Raw genomic sequence first — 11,398 nt, forward strand, 5'->3', positions numbered from 1 at the left:
TCAACTTTTCGAATGCCTCCTGACAGGTTTCAGTCCAATTGAACGGTGTATCAAGGGATAGGAGATTACATAATGGTCGAGATATGACACTAAAGTCCTTGATGAACCTCCTATAGAATCCGGCATGACCCAAAAATGATCTAACATCTCTAACCGTCTTGGGTGCAGGTAGCTTAGCAATTAAATCAGTCTTAGCTCTATCTACTTCCATGCCCTTCGATGAAACAATATGTCCTAAGACAATTCCTTTTGGCACCATGAAGTGGCATTTCTCCCAATTCAGTATCAAATTCTTTTCTATACATCGAGCTAAGACTGCTTGTAAATGTGACAAGCAATCATCAAATGAGTCACCAAAAACGGAGAAGTCATCTATGAACACTTCCAAAAATTTTTCGTTCATGTCTTCAAAAATGCTGAGCATGCATCTTTGAAATGTTGCGGGTGCATTACACAACCCAAATGGCATTCGTCGAAAAGCAAATGTGCCAAAAGGACAAGTGAAGGTAGTCTTCTCTTGATCTTCTGGTGAAATTTCAATTTGATAATATCCTGAATAGCCATCAAGAAAACAATAGATAGCATGCCCTGCAACTCTCTCCAATACTTGGTCTAGGAAGGGTAGAGGAAAGTGATCCTTTCATGTGACCAAATTCAGCTTTCGGTAGTCAACACACATGCGCCAACTCGTCGGGACACGAGTTGGAACTAGTTCACCTTGTTCATTTTCTACTACCGTCAAACCCGATTTCTTAGGAACGACTTGAGTAGGGCTTACCCACTTGCTGTCAGAAATTGGATAAATAATACCCACGTCAAGCAACTTGAGGACTTCTGCCTTAACCATATCTCTCATCGTAGGATTTAACCTTCGTTGCATTTGCCTTGTGGTTTTGGCATTGTCCTCCAAATATATACGGTGCGTGCAAATTAAGGGGCTAATTCCCTTCAAATCGGCAATAGACCACCCTAAGGCTCCTTTATGATTCTTTAGAACACCAAGTAATTTTCTTTCTTGGTCATGATTAAGATCAGACGAGATAATTATAGGGTAAGTGTCCTCGGGTCCAAGAAAGGCATACTTGAGTTCCTTTGGTAAGGGTTTCAATTCGAGCTTGGGTGCTTGCTCATGGGATGGTACTATTTTCACCTCTCGAGGCGACAACCTCTCAAATTCTCCTACTTTTGGTCTCCACCCATTGACCATCTTGATATCCAGATTATCCACAATAGGTGTGACTGACAAATCATCGTCATCGGTTCCATTAGGACACCAATCAATTAAGCTATCATTGAATGGGTCGTTAATTGCTTTAGCTAACAAATAATCTTCTGCGATGGTTTCAACCCAATCAACCTCCTTACTCTCTTCAGAATTATTGGGTTGTTTGCACACATTAAAAATGTTCAATTCTAAGGTCATGTTACCAAAAGAAAGCTTCATGACGCCATTCCTACAATTAATCAATGCATTAGAAGTTGCAAGGAATGGACGTCCTAAAATGACCGAAATCTGAGACTGTGAGTTCGAAGCCGGATGTGTGTCCAATACAATAAAATCGACAGGAAAGTAGAACTTGTCTACTTGGACTAATACATCCTCGATAATCTCCCTTGGAATTTTAACTGACCTGTCAGCTAATTGCAAAGTGACGGAGGTTGGCTTCAACTCACCTAAACCAAGTTGCTCATATACAGAATATGGCAACAAATTCACACTTGCCCCTAAATCTAACAATGCTCGCTCTATCCTAAAGTCGCCTATGATGCATGAGATGGTTGGGCAACCTGGATCTTTATATTTAGGGAGAATGTTGTGCTGCAAAATAGCACTCACATTTTCAGTTAAAAATGCCTTCTTCTTAACATTTAATCGGCGCTTAACAGTACACAAGTCCTTCAAAAATTTGGCATATGAGGGTACTTGTTTGATTGCATCAAGAAGAGGTATATTGATTTTTACTTGTTTAAAAAGCTCAAGAATTTCAGAGTTAGGTTCGAGCTTTTGCAACGGCTTTAACCGTTGTGGAAAAGGTGGAGGAAAAGGACATTCAACTTTCTTAGTAGAAGTTGGGACCTCAACTTCTTCTTTGTCCCTTTCATCGACTTTGGGAGCATCAGAATTAGAAGTGACTTGCGGTCTCAATTGGACAGTTTGATCAATGACTTTTCCATTACGCAAAGTCATGATGCTCTTTGCATGCTCTGTATGTGAACTAGAAGGAGCCGTATTATTACTACCATGCACTTGTGGGTTAGGTTGGGGTTGAGCTGGAAGCTTACCCTTTTCTTGGGTACTTAGGACGGTAGTCAACATTGACAATTGGTTCCTTATGTCTTCAAAATTTCGAGTATTTTGAGCATTAATATTAGCTTGACCTTGTAGAAAAGTTTGTATGGATTGCAATGTATCCTCGATATTTGGCTTTTGAGAAGGTGATGGTGCATAAGGAGGATGTGCAGGTGGAGGAGCTGAATGGTGTGACTGTTGAGGATGATCGTTTCTCCACCTAAAGTTTGGATGATTCTTCCAACCAGGGTTATAGGTATTCGAGTATGGATCATTATAAGGCTTTTGGTAGGAGTTCATAGCATTTGCTTGATCGTGCAAGACTTCTTTGAATGCCGGTATGGTGGAACAATCTGTAGTAGTATGACCCGACATATCGCAGATACCACAACACTCGTTTCTAAGCTCTATAGTCTTGACAAGCTCAACCTTCCTAAGCTCAATTTCTTCTACCTTCCTAGTGAGGGCTGTCATTTTAGCATGAAGATCATCCTCAGTTCTGAGGTTGTAAAGGCCTCCCTGTACAGAGCTAGTAGGCTTAGGCAAAGACTTGTTGTTTCTATCCCCGTTATCCCAAAGTTGGGCAGTCTCCGCAAGGGAATCCAAATATTCCCATGCTTCATCAGGGTGTTTTTCTAAAAATCTACCATTGCACATGGTCTGTACAAACTGTTTCAACTGTGGAGATAAACCTTCATAAAAGAAGCTAATGGTTCTCCAAGTTTCGAACCCGTGATGAGGGCATGAGAGAAGAAGGTCTTTAAATCTTTCCCAACATTCATAAAATATTTCATTATCTTTTTGTTGGAAATTGCTAATATGTCTTTTTAAAAAGTTGGTCCTTTGTGTGGGGAAGAACTTCTTTAAAAATTCTCTCTGCATATCTTGCTAATTTCTTATTGATCTAGGTCGCAAAGAGTTTAGCCATGTTTTGGCCTTATCCTTTAGAGAGAAAGGAAACAATGTCAACTTGAGGACATCCTCGGTGACATTTGGCACTCTAAATGTAATGCTCAATTCTTCAAAATCCTTTAAATGAAGATACGGACTTTCGGACTCTAACCCATGAAACTTGGGCAGCAATTGGATTACCCCTGGTTTGATGTCAAAATGTCCTACATTGTCAGGAAAAATTATGCATGAAGGCTGACTAGTCCTAGCCGGTTGTAGGTATTGTCTTAGAGTCATAACATGGGGTTCTCGTTCTCGATTGTGGTGACTCCCCGCATCTTCATTTAGATCAGCCATCTCACAAGGTGTGAGATATTGAGAAGGAATTTCAGGGGTATGTCCTAAGGGATGATCTAAAGTTGTACGACTTAATCGACCAGTGTCGTCCCTATTCCACTTTAGCATGCAAAATATTTCCCTCTCTTTTTTTTTTCTTTTTTTTTTTTAATTAAAAAATAAATATAAGTACCAACTAAAGATACCCTAAAACGACATCCTAAAATAAAAATCCTATTCACAATCAAACATGCAACAAAACATTACACCTCAATTTCTAATGTTTTTCTTAAATTTCTAGACAGCTCCTAACTGGTTTGAAGAGGGCACCTAAGCCTCCAATCCGGTCTAATGAACCGAGTTGATCAGGTAAGCTCCCAGGTAAGTGGAGGGGTCACGATGCGTTCGCAAAGGTCTCACTTAAAACCCACTTGCCTCGAACAGATGAACTGTCTCCCTTATAGGGACAAAGCTTGCCTAGACATCAACTAAGCCACAGAGCGAAATTGGTGCAACTTTCGGTGGTCTTCGTCCTATTGAGCTTGAATGTCCTTAGGGGCCAACGTCTAGTTGATTTTAGTTAAGCTTGGGACATTTATGCACTGGGGTGATTTTTGGGCTAAGGACGAGTGATGAAATTCCGACCTTATCTTTTTAAATGGGTTCAGCCCTTAGAATATTTTATGCTGATGCCTTATACTATATGCAACAATCAAGAGATTTTTTTTTTTAATGTTTTATGACATGACATTAAATTTCATTGAATAGGTGATCAAGCAAATTAATTATTTTTTTAAAAAAAAATTTTATGAGTTGAAGTCTGAAATTTGAAATTTGAAATTTGAAATTTTAGGTTTTTCTCTTTTTTTAAAATTAAATTTTTGAATAATCACCCTTGATCTTTTCTTAAAGTTTTTTTTTTTTCCTTCAATTTTCAATTAGCAACAAGGGTTAATGAGATATAATAACAATAAATTCTGATTCTAAAAAAATTAAATGCAGAAAATTCAAAACAGAAATCAGCAAGGTTTTATATTAATCTAACGGTCATATTTTTGTGTCTAACAGATCTATTGCTTTTTGGGCTATAAAAGGGAGCTTTTAAGTGCCTTCCAACAACTTCTCACCAACCAAACACAAGATCATTTAAGAGAGAAGAAAGAGAAAGAGGTTCAAGGGAGTTAGTGCTTTCAAGAGAAGAAATCAAGTGCTTTCAAGCTTTTCCATCTGATTTCGTGCTCAACTACTCACTCCCACTCGGCATTCAAAGCTCACATTCAAGCCAATGCGATCCACATCGGAAGAGCCACCATTACCCACGCTTCCAACGGCAAAAGGGTTCTTCCAGGTTTTGATATTTCTCATTGTTATATTTGCTTCATTAAGAGCTTTTAAATCTTTGTAAAACATTTCATTATTGTGCTTGTTCCAGTCAAGGGACTTGGAACAAGGGAAAGGCATCCCAAGCCTAGGTGAAATTGGAGAATTGTAGGGTTCGTTGTTAGTCCGGTGTAAAACAACGAGTTGGGTAGTGCACTCGCAAAACTACCGGACTATAATCGCGGATTATAGTGAAATTTCCAAAGGTATTTGGGGAGTGGATGTAGGAGCAGTGGAAGCTCCTAACCACTATAAATCTTCGTGTTTGCGATAGACTGTGCTTATAGCTTTATCTTCACTTTAGCATATACACTTGTGTGTTTTTTTTTTTTAATTAGACAAAAAGTTTAAAACACCCAATCACCCCCCTCTTGGGTGACCATCTCTGGGCAACACACTAGTTTGCGGGTGATATGGGGTAGCAACTCTGTGGGTGACACCATACTTTTTTAATAATGTCTCAAAAGGCTTATTACAAAAATGTTTTCCACCGTCACTAATTATAACCTTAGGCATCCCAAATCGTGAAAAAATATTTTCTTTTAAAAACTTCAGGACAGGTTTGTGATCATTGGTCCTACAAACGACAGCTTCTATCCATTTGGACACATACTCGACCCCAACTAAAATGTACTCATATCCAAAAGATGGTGGGAATGGGCCCATAAAATCGATGCCCCAACAATCGAAAATTTCGATAATAGTAATGGGTTGAAGAGGCATCATTTGCCTACGAGTTAGACTTCCAATATGTTGACATGGATCACATGTCCTGCAGAACTCGTGGGCATCTTTGAACATAGTGGGCCAATAGAAACCACATTGCAAAACTTTTGCAATAGTTTTCTTAGAGGCAAAGTGTCCACCGCAAGCATCAGTGTGGCAGAAAGAAAGTACGCTTTGTATGTCATGATCCGGTATGCATCGTCTAAAGATTTGATCATTGCAATATTTAAACAAATAGGGTTCGTCATAGTAATAATTCTTTACTTCGCGCAAGAAAATTTTTCTATCTGTCGACCCCCAATGCTCCGGCATTCGGCTTGTAACAAGAAAATTTACAATATCTGCATACCATGGTATACTAGAAAGTGCAAACAACTGCTCTTCAGGGAATGAGTCCTTGATGGAAAACTGTGGCACTGAATCATGAAAAACTAATCGTGATAAATGGTCAGCAACCACATTCTCTACTCCTTTTTTATCTTTGATAGTGATGTCAAATTCTTGGAGTAGAAGTATCCATCGTATTAAGCGTGGTTTAGCCTCTTTCTTATCCAACAAATATTTTAGTGCCGCATGGTCCGTGAAGATAACAATAGGAGCAGCAAGGATATAAGAGCGAAATTTATCTAAGGCAAATACTACTGCAAGCAATTCCTTCTCGGTGGTAGTGTAATTTATTTGAGCATCGTTTAAGGTTTTGCTTGCATAGTAAATGACATATGGCTTATTATCCTTGCGTTGTCCTAGGACAGCTCCTATTGCATAGTCGCTAGCGTCGAACATAATCTCAAAAGGTAATGACCAATCGGGTGGTCGCACAATTGGTGCAGTGCTAAGCATAGACTTCAACTTTTCGAATGCCTCCTGACAGGTTTCAGTCCAATTGAACGGTGTATCAAGGGATAGGAGATTACATAATGGTCGAGATATGACACTAAAGTCCTTGATGAACCTCCTATAGAATCCGGCATGACCCAAAAATGATCTAACATCTCTAACCGTCTTGGGTGCAGGTAGCTTAGCAATTAAATCAGTCTTAGCTCTATCTACTTCCATGCCCTTCGATGAAACAATATGTCCTAAGACAATTCCTTTTGGCACCATGAAGTGGCATTTCTCCCAATTCAGTATCAAATTCTTTTCTATACATCGAGCTAAGACTGCTTGTAAATGTGACAAGCAATCATCAAATGAGTCACCAAAAACGGAGAAGTCATCTATGAACACTTCCAAAAATTTTTCGTTCATGTCTTCAAAAATGCTGAGCATGCATCTTTGAAATGTTGCGGGTGCATTACACAACCCAAATGGCATTCGTCGAAAAGCAAATGTGCCAAAAGGACAAGTGAAGGTAGTCTTCTCTTGATCTTCTGGTGAAATTTCAATTTGATAATATCCTGAATAGCCATCAAGAAAACAATAGATAGCATGCCCTGCAACTCTCTCCAATACTTGGTCTAGGAAGGGTAGAGGAAAGTGATCCTTTCATGTGACCAAATTCAGCTTTCGGTAGTCAACACACATGCGCCAACTCGTCGGGACACGAGTTGGAACTAGTTCACCTTGTTCATTTTCTACTACCGTCAAACCCGATTTCTTAGGAACGACTTGAGTAGGGCTTACCCACTTGCTGTCAGAAATTGGATAAATAATACCCACGTCAAGCAACTTGAGGACTTCTGCCTTAACCACATCTCTCATCGTAGGATTTAACCTTCGTTGCATTTGCCTTGTGGTTTTGGCATTGTCCTCCAAATATATACGGTGCGTGCAAATTAAGGGGCTAATTCCCTTCAAATCGGCAATAGACCACCCTAAGGCTCCTTTATGATTCTTTAGAACACCAAGTAATTTTCTTTCTTGGTCATGATTAAGATCAGACGAGATAATTATAGGGTAAGTGTCCTCGGGTCTAAGAAAGGCATACTTGAGTTCCTTTGGTAAGGGTTTCAATTCGAGCTTGGGTGCTTGCTCATGGGATGGTACTATTTTCACCTCTCGAGGCGACAACCTCTCAAATTCTCCTACTTTTGGTCTCCACCCATTGACCATCTTGATATCCAGATTATCCACAATAGGTGTGACTGACAAATCATCGTCATCGGTTCCATTAGGACACCAATCAATTAAGCTATCATTGAATGGGTCGTTAATTGCTTTAGCTAACAAATAATCTTCTGCGATGGTTTCAACCCAATCAACCTCCTTACTCTCTTCAGAATTATTGGGTTGTTTGCACACATTAAAAATGTTCAATTCTAAGGTCATGTTACCAAAAGAAAGCTTCATGACGCCATTCCTACAATTAATCAATGCATTAGAAGTTGCAAGGAATGGACGTCCTAAAATGACCGAAATCTGAGACTGTGAGTTCGAAGCCGGATGTGTGTCCAATACAATAAAATCGACAGGAAAGTAGAACTTGTCTACTTGGACTAATACATCCTCGATAATCTCCCTTGGAATTTTAACTGACCTGTCAGCTAATTGCAAAGTGACGGAGGTTGGCTTCAACTCACCTAAACCAAGTTGCTCATATACAGAATATGGCAACAAATTCACACTTGCCCCTAAATCTAACAATGCTCGCTCTATCCTAAAGTCGCCTATGATGCATGAGATGGTTGGGCAACCTGGATCTTTATATTTAGGGAGAATGTTGTGCTGCAAAATAGCACTCACATTTTCAGTTAAAAATGCCTTCTTCTTAACATTTAATCGGCGCTTAACAGTACACAAGTCCTTCAAAAATTTGGCATATGAGGGTACTTGTTTGATTGCATCAAGAAGAGGTATATTGATTTTTACTTGTTTAAAAAGCTCAAGAATTTCAGAGTTAGGTTCGAGCTTTTGCAACGGCTTTAACCGTTGTGGAAAAGGTGGAGGAAAAGGACATTCAACTTTCTTAGTAGAAGTTGGGACCTCAACTTCTTCTTTGTCCCTTTCATCGACTTTGGGAGCATCAGAATTAGAAGTGACTTGCGGTCTCAATTGGACAGTTTGATCAATGACTTTTCCATTACGCAAAGTCATGATGCTCTTTGCATGCTCTGTATGTGAACTAGAAGGAGCCGTATTATTACTACCATGCACTTGTGGGTTAGGTTGGGGTTGAGCTGGAAGCTTACCCTTTTCTTGGGTACTTAGGACGGTAGTCAACATTGACAATTGGTTCCTTATGTCTTCAAAATTTCGAGTATTTTGAGCATTAATATTAGCTTGACCTTGTAGAAAAGTTTGTATGGATTGCAATGTATCCTCGATATTTGGCTTTTGAGAAGGTGATGGTGCATAAGGAGGATGTGCAGGTGGAGGAGCTGAATGGTGTGACTGTTGAGGATGATCGTTTCTCCACCTAAAGTTTGGATGATTCTTCCAACCAGGGTTATAGGTATTCGAGTATGGATCATTATAAGGCTTTTGGTAGGAGTTCATAGCATTTGCTTGATCGTGCAAGACTTCTTTGAATGCCGGTATGGTGGAACAATCTGTAGTAGTATGACCCGACATATCGCAGATACCACAACACTCGTTTCTAAGCTCTATAGTCTTGACAAGCTCAACCTTCCTAAGCTCAATTTCTTCTACCTTCCTAGTGAGGGCTGTCATTTTAGCATGAAGATCATCCTCAGTTCTGAGGTTGTAAAGGCCTCCCTGTACAGAGCTAGTAGGCTTAGGCAAAGACTTGTTGTTTCTATCCCCGTTATCCCAAAGTTGGGCAGTCTCCGCAAGGGAATCCAAATATTCCCATGCTTCATCAGGGTGTTTTTCTAAAAATCTACCATTGCACATGGTCTGTACAAACTGTTTCAACTGTGGAGATAAACCTTCATAAAAGAAGCTAATGGTTCTCCAAGTTTCGAACCCGTGATGAGGGCATGAGAGAAGAAGGTCTTTAAATCTTTCCCAACATTCATAAAATATTTCATTATCTTTTTGTTGGAAATTGCTAATATGTCTTTTTAAAAAGTTGGTCCTTTGTGTGGGGAAGAACTTCTTTAAAAATTCTCTCTGCATATCTTGCTAATTTCTTATTGATCTAGGTCGCAAAGAGTTTAGCCATGTTTTGGCCTTATCCTTTAGAGAGAAAGGAAACAATGTCAACTTGAGGACATCCTCGGTGACATTTGGCACTCTAAATGTAATGCTCAATTCTTCAAAATCCTTTAAATGAAGATACGGACTTTCGGACTCTAACCCATGAAACTTGGGCAGCAATTGGATTACCCCTGGTTTGATGTCAAAATGTCCTACATTGTCAGGAAAAATTATGCATGAAGGCTGACTAGTCCTAGCCGGTTGTAGGTATTGTCTTAGAGTCATAACATGGGGTTCTCGTTCTCGATTGTGGTGACTCCCCGCATCTTCATTTAGATCAGCCATCTCACAAGGTGTGAGATATTGAGAAGGAATTTCAGGGGTATGTCCTAAGGGATGATCTAAAGTTGTACGACTTAATCGACCAGTGTCGTCCCTATTCCACTTTAGCATGCAAAATATTTCCCTCTCTTTTTTTTTTTCTTTTTTTTTTTTTAATTAAAAAATAAATATAAGTACCAACTAAAGATACCCTAAAACGACATCCTAAAATAAAAATCCTATTCACAATCAAACATGCAACAAAACATTACACCTCAATTTCTAATGTTTTTCTTAAATTTCTAGACAGCTCCTAACTGGTTTGAAGAGGGCACCTAAGCCTCCAATCCGGTCTAATGAACCGAGTTGATCAGGTAAGCTCCCAGGTAAGTGGAGGGGTCACGATGCGTTCGCAAAGGTCTCACTTAAAACCCACTTGCCTCGAACAGATGAACTGTCTCCCTTATAGGGACAAAGCTTGCCTAGACATCAACTAAGCCACAGAGCGAAATTGGTGCAACTTTCGGTGGTCTTCGTCCTATTGAGCTTGAATGTCCTTAGGGGCCAACGTATAGTTGATTTTAGTTAAGCTTGGGACATTTATGCACTGGGGTGATTTTTGGGCTAAGGACGAGTGATGAAATTCCGACCTTATCTTTTTAAATGGGTTCAGCCCTTAGAATATTTTATGCTGATGCCTTATACTATATGCAACAATCAAGAGATTTTTTTTTTTAATGTTTTATGACATGACATTAAATTTCATTGAATAGGTGATCAAGCAAATTAATTATTTTTTTAAAAAAAAATTTTATGAGTTGAAGTCTGAAATTTGAAATTTGAAATTTGAAATTTTAGGTTTTTCTCTTTTTTTAAAATTAAATTTTTGAATAATCACCCTTGATCTTTTCTTAAAGTTTTTTTTTTTTCCTTCAATTTTCAATTAGCAACAAGGGTTAATGAGATATAATAACAATAAATTCTGATTCTAAAAAAATTAAATGCAGAAAATTCAAAACAGAAATCAGCAAGGTTTTATATTAATCTAATGGTCTTAAAAGTCTCAGAATGTCAATCAGACCGTTCAGATTATTGAACAATTTGTCATGCACTATCTGACCAAATTTGAGTCAAATCAGACGGCTAATTTCTATGATATCAGAGTTTGATGCAAACTGTGCAGGGAATTAAAAATAGTAGTAAAGATGCAATTTTTTTTTTTCAAAAGAAAAATACTAACTACTAAGGTAAAAAATTAAATCTAAAATTATGCTAATAACTCAGCCGTTCTCCAGCAACGGCGCCAAAAACTTGGTGCAAAAATAAAACTGTTCTCCCAAGTGCAGGAGAATCGCACAAGTAGTACACAACTCGGAAGTCCGAGGTCGATTTCTTAGGGAACGATCTATGGATTAT

The 11,398-nt window shown here is 38.8% G+C and overlaps 2 non-coding genes across 2 annotated transcripts; both read left to right on the forward strand.

Annotated features, from left to right (window-relative positions):
• Positions 1-3,017: 3,017 nt before the first annotated feature.
• Positions 3,018-3,127, forward strand: LOC120106384. The gene has a single exon (XR_005508548.1). It is a non-coding gene; the product is annotated as a small nucleolar RNA R71 (small nucleolar RNA).
• Positions 3,128-9,485: 6,358 nt separating this feature from the next.
• Positions 9,486-9,595, forward strand: LOC120106385. The gene has a single exon (XR_005508549.1). It is a non-coding gene; the product is annotated as a small nucleolar RNA R71 (small nucleolar RNA).
• Positions 9,596-11,398: the final 1,803 nt, after the last annotated feature.

This window comes from Phoenix dactylifera, unplaced genomic scaffold, assembly GCF_009389715.1.
Source record: "Phoenix dactylifera cultivar Barhee BC4 unplaced genomic scaffold, palm_55x_up_171113_PBpolish2nd_filt_p 000541F, whole genome shotgun sequence".
In the NCBI taxonomy this organism is placed as follows: Eukaryota; Viridiplantae; Streptophyta; class Magnoliopsida; order Arecales; family Arecaceae; genus Phoenix; species Phoenix dactylifera.